The sequence below is a fragment of the Oncorhynchus tshawytscha genome, linkage group LG15 (genome assembly GCF_018296145.1).
Source record: "Oncorhynchus tshawytscha isolate Ot180627B linkage group LG15, Otsh_v2.0, whole genome shotgun sequence".
Classification (NCBI taxonomy): domain Eukaryota; kingdom Metazoa; phylum Chordata; class Actinopteri; order Salmoniformes; family Salmonidae; genus Oncorhynchus; species Oncorhynchus tshawytscha.
The window spans coordinates 19,811,827-19,824,294 of NC_056443.1; positions in this window are offsets into that span (position 1 = coordinate 19,811,827).

Below are 12,468 nucleotides of genomic sequence, written 5' to 3' on the forward strand. Positions count from 1 at the left end.
TGTTTAGGGGGTTTATAAAGGTTTTAAAATAGTTTAAATCTGTTCTCTCTCTCTCTCTCTCCCTCCTTCCCTATAACCCACCCCTTAGGCAGATCCCTCCCATAGTCCTCTCTGTGTCTGTCTCTTTGTCTCTCTCTCTCTCCCCCTCCAACTTCTATCCCTTCCTCCTTCCCCTCTAACTCCACCCCTCCCACACTCTCGTCTGAGGAAACGAAACTGATCAGAGTCTATGGCCTTTTCTCATTTGGGCATAGAAATAGTACACACAGAACAGATCTACGGCTTCTTGGACTTGCTTTTAATGAGCATGACAGATCTATAACGCATATTTTTTTGTGAATTTCGTTGGGTTGGAGGAAGAGAGAAAAAGAGGGACAAATAAAGTAACAGGGTTGACGGTAACAGGGTTGACGGTAACAGGGTTGACGGTAACAGGGTTGACGGTAACAGGGTTGACGGTAACAGGGTTGACGGTAACAGGGTTGACGGTAACAGGGTTGACGGTAACAGGGTTGACGGCATCTTAAATCAGCCATGAATCCCCTTGTGACAGGGGGGATGGAATGTTGTGTGCAACAGGGAAGGGCAATTGAATATAAGCTTCACAAAAAAAGATATAAACAATTTAAATATTTCTAGCCTCTCTATCTATGGGTAACAGGGTTGACATGTTCTACTCGAAGTGCTCAGTTTTCCACCACTAAACACCAGGAAATGTCTCACTTGCTTTTACACTGTGATTTGACTATTCAATGTCTCTTTTAAAATATATACATATTTTTTAAAGGGAATAGTTTAACCATTTTAAAATGAGTTTAGTTCACATAACAGGGTTGACCTTAAAATCAGGGACAGGTTTAACTAATAACATGAAATGCATAATAATCTTCATAAATGACTTTGTCAAAGCAACAAAATAACTTTACAATGATGGTGAAAATTATGGGGTTAAGTAGGTTAAAATCTTCCTGGAAGTCACAGAGGATGCACAGAGGGACATGTAAATATGCGGAATTTTGGCACTTTAGCATGTCTTTATTCATATTAAAGGGTACTCCATTTAATATAACATGCTTTTAAAATTCAATATTTGTGTGAAATTTCTACTTCTAATATCGAAAGGCACTCATTTTGTGGAACGACCCAGTTACTGCATCGAGGGCTGCTGGGATCAGGATGAACAGAAGGCCGTCGACAGCAACCCTCAGTGTAGTCAGACATTCACTCCGAGGCCTGCTCTGAGGAAAAATAACATGTTGGCTGAGGTGGTGCAGAAACTGAAGAAGACAGGACTCCAGGCTGCTCGTGTCATGCTGGACCTGGAGATGTAACCTGTGATTTCTGCACTGGGACCAGAAAGCAGAAAGCTCTCATGTCCTGTCTGGTGTCTGTCTGCGAGACTTGCCTTCAACCTCACTATGAAGTTCCTGGATTTAAGAGAGCATGAGCTGGTCAAAGCCTCCACATATCTGCAGGAGCAGATCTGCTCTAGTCATGACAAACCGCTGGAGGTTTTTATGCATACTGAGGAACAATGTATCTTTTATCTGTGTTATTTTATTTGAACAGGGATTTCCAGTGCCTTTTTGCAATGGAGTCCTGCATCTGACAATTACACAGCAATGCTATGGATGAACATAAAGGCCGTGATGCAGTGTCAGCTGCAGCATAGAGGACTGAGGTAAAACAAGTCAAACTAAAAAGTTAAAGACAAGCTTCGGGAACTTTGGCGACGACTAAGTTTTTTTTTTTAAACCTCCCGCTTTGGGTGGGATGTTTCAATGTGCATAATCTATGAGCATAATTACTGTTTTACCTCAATTAGCCACAAAAATCCGGTACCGGTACCGAGTCAATGTGCGGGGGTACAGGTTAGTCAAGCTAATTTGTACGTAGGTAGGGGTAAAATGACTATGCATTGATAATAAACAGCGAGAAGCAGCAGTGTAAAAACAAGGGGGAGGGTCAATGTAAATAGTCCAGGTGGCCATTTGATTAATTGTCCATCAGTCTTATGGCTTGGGGGTAGAAGCTTTTGAGGAGCCTTTGGACCTAGACTTGGCGCTCCGGTACCGCTTGCCGTGCGGTAGCAGAGAGAACAGTCCATGACTTCGGTGACTGGACTCTTTTTGACAATTTTTTTGGGGCATTCCTCTGACACCCCGCCTAGTAAATACAGTGGGGCAAAAGTATTTAGTCAGCCACCAATTGTGCAAGTTCTCCCACTTAAAAAGATGAGAGAGGCCTGTAATTTTCATCATAGGTACACTTCAACTATGACAGACAAAATTAGAAGAAAAAAAATCCAGAAAATCACATTTGTAGGATTTTTAATGAATTTATTTACAAATTATGGTGGAAAATAAGTATTTGGTCACCTACAAACAAGCAAGATTTCTGGCTCTCACAGACCTGTAACTTCTTCTTTAAGAGGCTCCTCTGTCCTCCACTCTTTACCTGTATTAATGGCACCTGTTTGAACTTGTTATCAGTATAAAAGACACCTGTCCACAAACTCAAACAGTCACACTCCAAACTCCACTATGGCCAAGACCAAAGAGCTGTCAAAGGACACCAGAAACAAAATTGTAGACCTGCACCAGGCTGGGAAGACTGAATCTGCAATAGGTAAGCAGCTTGGTTTGAAGAAATCAACTGTGGGAGCAATTATTAGGAAATGGAAGACACAAGACCACTGATAATCTCCCTCGATCTGGGGGTCCACGTAAGATCTCACCCCGTGTGGTCAAAATGATCACATGAACAGTGAGCAAAAATCCCAGAACCACATGGGGGGACCTAGTGAATGACCTGCAGAGAGCTGGGACCAAAGTAACAAAGCCTACCATCAGTAACACACTACGCCGCCAGGGACTCAAATCCTGCAGTGCCAGACGTGTCCCCTTGCTTAAGCCAGTACATGTCCAGGCCCGTCTGAAGTTTGCTAGACCCAGAAGAAGATTGGGAGAATGTCATATGGTCAGATGAAACCAAAATATAACTTTTTGGTAAAAACTCAACTCGTCGTGTTTGGAGGACAAAGAATGCTGAGTTGCATCCAAAGAACACCATACCTACTGCGAAGCATGGGGTTGGAAACATCATGCTTTGGGGCTGTTTTTCTGCAGAGGGACCAGGATGACTGATCCGTGTAAAGGAAAGAATGAATGGGGCCATGTATCGTGAGATTTTGAGTGAAAACCTCCTTCCATCAGCAAGGTCATTGGAAATGAAATGTGGCTGGATCTTTCAGCATGACAATGATCCCAAACACACCGCCCGGGCAACGAAGGAGTGGCTTCGTAAGAAGCATTTCAATGTCCCGGAGTGGCCTAGCCAGTCTCCAGATCTCAACCTATAGAAAATCTTTTGAGGGAGTTGAAAGTCCGTGTTGCCCTGCAACAGCCCCTTAACATCACTGCTCTAGAGGAGATCTGCATGGAGGAATGGGCCAAAATACCAGCAACAGTGTGTGAACCTTGTGAAGACTTACAGAAAACGTTTGACCTCTGTCATTGCCAACAAAGGGTATATAACAAAGTATTGAGAAACTTTTTTGTTCTTGACCAAATACTTATTTTCCACCATAATTTGCAAATAATTTCATTAAAAATCCTACATTGTGATTTTCTGGATTTTTTTTCTTCTAATTTTGTCTGTCATAGTTGAAGTGTACCTATGATGAAAATTACAGGCCTCTCATCAGTAGAACAGTAGGCGATGTAGATTCTAGATTAGGATACTATGTCAAGTTCTGGAGTTTAGAGTACTCTAGTGATAGCTATTGGTGTAGTTATCATTCCAGACACACAAATTGTGAAGTTGAAGTATCAGGCCCTCAGTCTTCCAGAGTAAGAGTGTGCCTGGATCACAAGGCAGGTAATCTGTACTTCTACAATGCCTTTTCTAATACAATGACCCTCCTCTACCGTGTACAGACCACATTCACTCAGTCCCTCTATTTTGGGTTTACACTTCTTGGTACTGCTGACTGAGCTGTGTAAACTGTGGTAGAAGTCCATACTAGAGTAATGCGAGAACACTGCAAAACGTTAGGCACAAATACTCTAACCAGATAACTCCTATCCTAGAATTACACTATCAGGGAGAACCTCCAACTCGAAGCACAACACCACGGCCAGGCTCTCCTTCCTCCACCTGCCTCGATTTATGTTTAGTTGTCTGGCTCCACACATGCCAGGAACCTTCTTACAGGGTGACTGCACTTCCTGATTTGGATTAATTTTTACCTCTATGCTCATAAACAAATCCTACCAGCCATGACTGAGGGCAAACGAGAGTTTTCATGTGGGTGTTTCTTGGGTGTGTCTTTGCCATTCAGTCACAACTGTAGTGAGTACAGCGAGGTTAGTTAAGTTAACTTTGCTATGGAGGGAACAAAGTTTTGAAGTTGAGGACTTCTCCCCTCCTGACTGACTCACCATCTCAAGATGGTCAGCTAATTCAGTTCTATGTGTAGGCTAAAGGCTGTTCTGACCTTGTGTTTAGCCAAGCTGACAGCAGCTAGCTAGCATAGCTTGGTGATAGCTGCAGCTGGCTATTCTATCTACCTGGTATGTCTCTGTCAACACAGTCATGGCAAGATAGCAAGAGCTAGTGTTTGGAATGTGTTTCATAAGACACTCCTTCTACAACACCTTGCTACGAAAGAAGCTTGCAACTTAGTTTCAACGGTTCATCACATCAGGGAAATTCATGTTGCTGTGGAAACGATAACTACTGCGAGTTGAATGCCCATGCGCTGTCTTCAGTCAGCTCAGCTGTACTACAACACAATATTCTACAACTGGCTAGTTGTCTCTCGTCTTCTCTCTCTCCTTATGTCCCCTGTTAGATATTTCCCGGGAGACAAATCCCAGAACTAATATCCCTACAGGAGTAGGCTGCATGAGAACACTGCACAATCGTCGCACAGCTTTAGTGCAGATACAATGCGTTCGGAAAGTATTCAGACCCCCTGACTTTTTCCACATTTTGTTACGTTACAGCCTGATTTTAAAATGGATGAAACAAAAAATGTTCCTCTTCAATCTATACACAATACCCCATAATGACAAAGTGACAAAACAAAATATCTTGTTTACATAGGTATTCAGACCCTTTGCTATGAGACTCGAAATTGAGCTCAGGTGCATCCTGTATCCATTGATCATCCTTGAGAGGTTTATAAAACTAGATTGGAGTCCACCTGTGGTAAATTCAATTGATTGGACATGATTTGGCAAGGCACACACCTGTCTATATAAGGTCCCACCATTGGCAGTGCATGTCAGAGCAAAAACCAAGACATGAAGTTGAAGGAATTGTCAAACATCTCTGGAGATACCTGATAGTAGCTGTGCTGCGACGCTCCCCATCCAAACTGACAGAGCTTGAAAGGATCTTCTGAGAAGAATGGGAGAAACTCCCCAGATACAGGCTAAGCTTATAGCATCATACACAAGATTTCTGAAACTATCCGCCACCATTGTCGCAAACCCTATTACCAGCCTGTTCAACCTCTCTTTCATATCGTCTGAGATCCCCAAGGATTGGAAAGCTGCCGCAGTCATCCCCCTCTTCAAAGGGGGAGACACCCTGGACCCAAACTGTTACAGACCTATATCCATCCTGCCCTGCCTATCTAAGGTCTTCGAAAGCCAAGTCAACAAACAGGTCACTGACCATCTCGAATCCCACCGTACCTTCTCCGCTGTGCAATCTGGTTTCCGAGCCGGTCATGGGTGCACCTCATCCACGCTCAAGGTACTAAACGATATCATAACCGCCATCGATAAAAGACAGTACTGTGCAGCCGTCTTCATCGACCTTGCCAAGGCTTTCGACTCTGTCAATCACCATATTCTTATCGGCAGACTCGGTTTTTCGGATGACTGCCTTGCCTGGTTCACCAATTACTTTGCAGACAGAGTTCAGTGTGTCAAATCGGAGGGCATGCTGTCCGGTCCTCTGGCAGTCTCTATCGGGGTGCCACAGGGTTCAATTCTCGGGCCGACTCTTTTCTCTGTATATATCAATGATGTTGCTCTTGCTGCGGGCGATTCCCTGATCCACCTCTACGCAGACGACACCATTCTATATACTTCCGGCCCGTCCTTGGACACTGTGCTATCTAACCTCCAAACGAGCTTCAATGCCATACAACACTCCTTCCGTGGCCTCCAACTGCTCTTAAACGCTAATAAAACCAAATGCATGCTTTTCAACCGTTCGCTGCCTGCACCCGCACGCCTGACCAGCATCACCACCCTGGATGGTTCCGACCTTGAATATGTGGACATCTATAAGTACCTAGGTGTCTGGCTAGACTGTAAACTCTCCTTCCAGACTCATATCAAACATCTCCAATCAAAAATCAAGTCAAGAGTCGGCTTTCTATTCCGCAACAAAGCCTCCTTCACTCACGCCGCCAAACTTACCCTAGTAAAACTGACTATCCTACTGATCCTCGACTTCGGCGATGTCATCCACAAAATTGCTTCCAACACTCTACTCAGCAAACTGGATGCAGTTTATCACAGTGCCATCCGTTTTGTCACTAAAGCACCTTATACCACCCACCACTGCGACTTGTATGCTCTAGTCGGCTGGCCCTCGCTACATATTCGTCGCCAGACCCACTGGCTCCAGGTCATCTGCTCCAGTCCATGCTAGGTAAAGCTCCGCCTTATCTCAGTTCACTGGTCACGATGGCAACACCCATCCGTAGCACGCGCTCCAGCAGGCGTATCTCACTGATCACCCCTAAAGCCAACACCTCATTTGGCCGCCTTTCGTTCCAGTTCTCTGCTGCCTGTGACTGGAACGAATTGCAAAAATCGCTGAAGTTGGAGACTTTTATCTCCCTCACAAACTTCAAACATCTGCTATCTGAGCAGCTAACTGATCGCTGCAACTGTACATAGTCTATCGGTAAATAGCCCACCCATTTTTACCTACCTCATCCCCATACTGTTTTTATTTATTTACTTTTCTGCTCTTTTGCACACCAATATCTCTACCTGTACATGACCATCTGATCATTTATCACTCCAGTGTTAATCTGCAAAATTGTAATTATTCACCTACCTCCTCATGCCTTTTGCACACAATGTATATAGACTCACCCTTTTTTTCTACTGTGTTATTGACTTGTTAATTGTTTACTCCATGTGTAACTCTGTGTTGTCTGTTCACACTGCTATGCTTTATCTTGGCCAGGTCGCAGTTGCAAATGAGAACTTGTTCTCAACTAGCCTACCTGGTTAAATAAAGGTGAAATAAAATAAAAATTCATTTAAAAAAAGAAGACTCGAGGCTGTAATCGCTGACGAAGGTTCTTCAACAAAGTACAGAATAAAAGGTCTGAATAACTCATGTAAATGTGATATCAGTTTTTTTTTATAATACATTTCTCTAAATAGCAGAGGGAACACCCCCCCATCCACATTGATGGAACAGTAGTGGAGAGGGTAGTAAGTTTTAAGTTCCTCGGCGTACACATCACAGACAAACTGAATTGGTCCACCCACACAGACAGCATCGTGAAGAAGGCGCAGCAGCGCCTCTTCAACCTCAGGAGGCTGAAGAAATTCGGCTTGTCACCAAAAGCACTCACAAACTTCTACAGATGCACAATCGAGAGCATCCTGTCGGGCTGTATCACCGCCTGGTACGGCAACTGCTCCGCCCACAACCGTAAGGCTCTCCAGAGGGTAGTGAGGTCTGCACAACACATCACCGGGGGCAAACTACCTGCCCTCCAGGACACCTACACCACCCGATGTCACAGGAAGGCCATAAAGATCATCAAGGACAACAACCACCCGAGCCACTGCCTGTTCACCCCGCTATCATCCAGAAGGCGAGGTCAATACAGGTGCATCAAAGCTGGGACCGAGAGACTGAAAAACAGCTATCTCAAGGCCATCAGACTGTTAAACAGCCACCACTAACATTGAGTGGCTGCTGCCAACACAGACTCAACTCCAGCCACTTTAATAATGGGAATTGATGGGAAATTATGTAAAATATATCACTAGCCACTTTAAACAATGCTACCTAATATAATGTTTACATACCCTACATTATTCATCTCATATGTATACGTATATACTGTACTCTATATCATCTACTGCATCTTTATGTAATACATGTATCACTAGCCACTAACTATGCCACTTTGTTTACATACTCATCTCATATGTATATACTGCACTCAATACCATCTACTGTATCTTGCCTATGCCGCTCTGTACCATCACTCATTCATATCTTTATGTACATATTCTTTATCCCCTTACACTTGTGTCTATAAGGTAGTAGTTTTGGAATTGTTAGCTAGATTACTTGTTGGTTATTACTGCATTGTTGGAACTAGAAGCACAAGCATTTCGCTACACTCGCATTAACATCTGCTAACCATGTGTATGTGACAAATAAAATTGGATTTGATTTAAAAACCTGTTTTTGCTCTGTCATTATGGGGTATTGTGTGTATATTGATGAGGGAGAAAACTTTATAGTACATTTTAGAATGAGGCTGTAACGTAACAAAATGTGGAAAAAGTCAGAAGTTTACATCCACCTAAGCCAAATAAATTTAAACTCAGTTTTTCACAATTCTTGACGTTTAATCCTAGTAAAAATTCCCTGTCTTATGTCAGTTAGGTTCACCACCTTATTTTAAGATTGTGAAATGTCAGAATAATAGTGGAGAGATTGTCGTTCAGCTTTTATTTATTTCATCACATTCCCAGTGGGTCAGAAGTATACATACACTCAATTAGTATTTGGTAGCATTGCCTTTACATTGTTTAACTTGGGTCAAATGTTTCAGGTAGCCTTCCACAAGCTTCCCACAATAGATTGGGTGAATTTTAGCCTATTCCTCCTGACAGAGCTGGTATAACCGAGTCAGGTTTGTAGGCCTCCTTGCTCGCACTCGCTTTTTCAGTTCTGCCCACAAATTTTATATAGGATTGAGGTCAATGCTTTGTGATGGCCACTCCAATACCTTGACTTTGTTGTCCTTAAGCCATTTTGCCACAACTTTGGAAGTATGCTTGGGGTCATTGTCCATTTTGAAAGCAACCAAGCTTTAAGTTCCTGACTGATGTCTCGAGATGTTGCTTCAATATATCCATGTAATTTTCCCGATCATGAGGCCATCTATTTTGTGAATTTAACCAGTTCCTCCTGCAGCAAAGCACCCCCACAACATGATGCTGCCACCCCCATGCTTCCCGGTTGGGATGATGTTCTTCGGCTTACAAGCCTCCCCCTTTTTCCTCCAAACATAAAGATGGTCATTATGGCCAAACAGTTCTATTTTTGTTTCATCAGACTAGAGGACATTTCTCCAAAAGGTACAATCTTTGTCCCCATGTGTAGTGGCAAACTGTAGTCTGGCTTTTTTATGGCGGTTTTGGAGCAGTGGCATCTTCCTTGCTGAGCGGCCTTGCAGGTTATGTCGATATAGGACTCGTTTTACTGTGGATATAGATACTTTTGTACCTGTTTCCTCCAGGATCTTCGCAATGTCCTTTGCTGTTGTTCTGGGATTGATTTGCACTTTTTGCACCAAAGTACGTTCATCTCTAGGAGACAGAACGCCTCTCCTACCTGAGCGGTATGACGGCTGTGTGGTCCCATGGTGTTTTATACTTGCATACTATTGATTGTACAGATGGACGTGGTACCTTCAGGCGTTTGGAAATTGCTCCCAAGGATGAACCAGACTTGTGGAGGTCTACAAAAAAAATTCTGAGGTCTTGGCTGATTTCCTTTGATTTTCCCATGATGTCAAGTAAAGAGGTGCTGAGTTTGAAGGTAGGCCTTGAAATACATCCACAGGTACACCTCCAATTGACTCAACTGATGTCAATTAGCCTATCAGAAGCTTCTAAAGCCATGACATAATTTTCTGGAATTTTCCAAGCTGTTTAAAGGCACAGTCAACTTAGTGTATGTTAACTTCTGACCCACTGGAATTGTGATACAGTGAATTATAAGTGAAATAATCTGTGTGTAAGCAATTTTTTGAAAAATTGCTTGTTTTATGCACAAAGTAGATGTCCTAACTGACTTGCCAAAACTATAGTTTGTTAACAAGAAATTTGTGGAATGGTTGAAAAACTAGTTTTAATGACTCCAACCTAAGTGTATGTAAACTTCTGACTTCAACTGTATATTTGTCTATTTGCCCAAATCTAAGGATTTGGCTAATCACACACTGACATGCACAGCTCTCTGGGTGAGGTTCTGTCTTCAAGTGTCCATTGGGTGATAAAGTCCCATCTATGTAATGTGTTGCAGGTTATGAACAGGTACAGTCCGGTGGCAGAAGGGTGGAGTGCATGTGTGAGATGCAGGAGGATGGCACTCTTGTCATAACCCTCTGTAGGCCTCAATTATAAACATAGCTCGAGAAATAACGTCATCTCGTTTGGAAGCTAATTCTATGCTTTACAGATTGACCGGCTCCAGATTGGATTCAGACCAGTTACGCCTTTACACTATGCAAGCAACTGTGTGACCATGTTTTGCTATGGCCCTGAGTTGGTTTGTTGCACACTTTTGTAGTCAGACATGCCACGTTTACACACCCTACATTACTCATCTCGTATGTATGTATATACTGTACTCGATAACATCTACTGCATCTTGCCTATGCCGTTCTGTACCATCACTCATTCATATACCTTTATGTCCATATTCTTTATCCCTTTACACTTGTGTGTATATGAGGTAGTTGTTGTGAAATTGTTAGGTTAGATTACTCGTTGGTTGTTACCGCATTGTCGGAACTAGAAGCACAAGCATTTCACTACACTCGCATTAATCTGCTAACCATGTGTATGTGACAAATCAGATTTGATTTGAGGTAGTACCACCATAGCTGCGTACAATATTTTTTGGTGCCCTAGACATGGGTTCCACCTCGGAGGCTACTGTGGCTTTCATCTAAATTACTCTGTTTCGTGGAATGGAAATATGATGACATTGCTAAAGTAGGCTAATTAATCGTTCTAATTTACTTTAGAAAGATGGCAATGTTGCCATTACTGTTACTAGCAAAAGTTGTACAAAATAGCTAGCAATGCCAATGTTAATTAACTAAAATACTGTCCCCTCAATCTTACTTAGCTGGCTAAATGTATACTGCATCTAAAGTCAATCTGATGACATCACAATCATGACCATGTTTTCCTTCTTATCTACCTTCTTTTTAAATGTTATGTTTCCAAGCCGAATCCGAGTTTTGTTGGAAGCTAACATTAGCCAGCTAGCTATCTAGGTAAGGTAGCTAACGTCAGCTATGGTAGCGATGATAATGATTATCAAAATATAGATAACCAGATACATATCCATATCGTCTAGCTACTGGTATACTCACCACCATTGGGCAACCAACCACCTATTCCACATTTTAGGATACTTCGGCAGAACATGCAAAGCATAGTAAGCTGTGCATCCTGCTGGAAGCATGCATTGTCGAACCGGAGCCGGAGGCATGGTCAATCCGTATAGGACTTTTCAGTCTCAAACGGCCGTTATCCTTTGAACGTGTTGGGTGCGATAAAACAACTTCGCTTGATTCAATGAAGGGAAGCGCTGGGCGATTTGCACTTCGAGCTTGGCAAAAGGGGGCATGAATTGTTGACATTGTAATCCAAACCTTCAGTTACTCTGTTTTTAGATGAGACTGACTTTATGAACAAAATGATCCTATTTACCATTTTGACACTAGAATAAATGTTTGGTTTCGATGCCGTTGGTTTTTAGGGGCAGTCACTCTAAGGTGCACATCCACTACACTCATAGGCCTATCACCCCCTTGAGAGGAGCTTCGACTAAAACACATTACTTCCCGTTCCCCCATTCAAACTGTTAGATTCTGGGTGAAGCTTGGAACATTGTTATACGCAGAAGCATAAAGGAGTGAAAGAGACTAGTGTTTACAACAGAAGTAAATTGTAGGAGACAGGTGGCTTTGGAATGTTTTGTTTATTTATTTAACTAGGCATGTCAGTTAAGAACAAATTTTTATTTTCAATGACAGCCTAGGAACAGTGGGTTAACTGCCTTGTTCAGGGGCAGAACAACAGATTTTTACCTTGTCAGCTTGGGGATTCGATCTTGCAACCTTTCGGTTAAAAGTCCAATGCTCTAACCACTAGGCTACCTGCCGCCCCGTGTTGAGTGCACGGGAGGAAGTCACAGGATTGCTATTGGGGAAGCGGATGGACATCTGTGAATTAGGCGAAGGAGGGGTAGAGGGAGGGAGAAATTATGGTTTATTACACTCTCCCTGTCGAACGATAAGATGTAACGATTGGAGAGAAGGAGAAGTGCCTAAAGTGGAGTATATATACTTCTGGTGGTGGAAACATGTTTTTGTCTGAATCCAGCTGTATCGACCCTTTGGGAAGAATTAAACTTGGTTAAACTTCTCTAGTGTCCGTG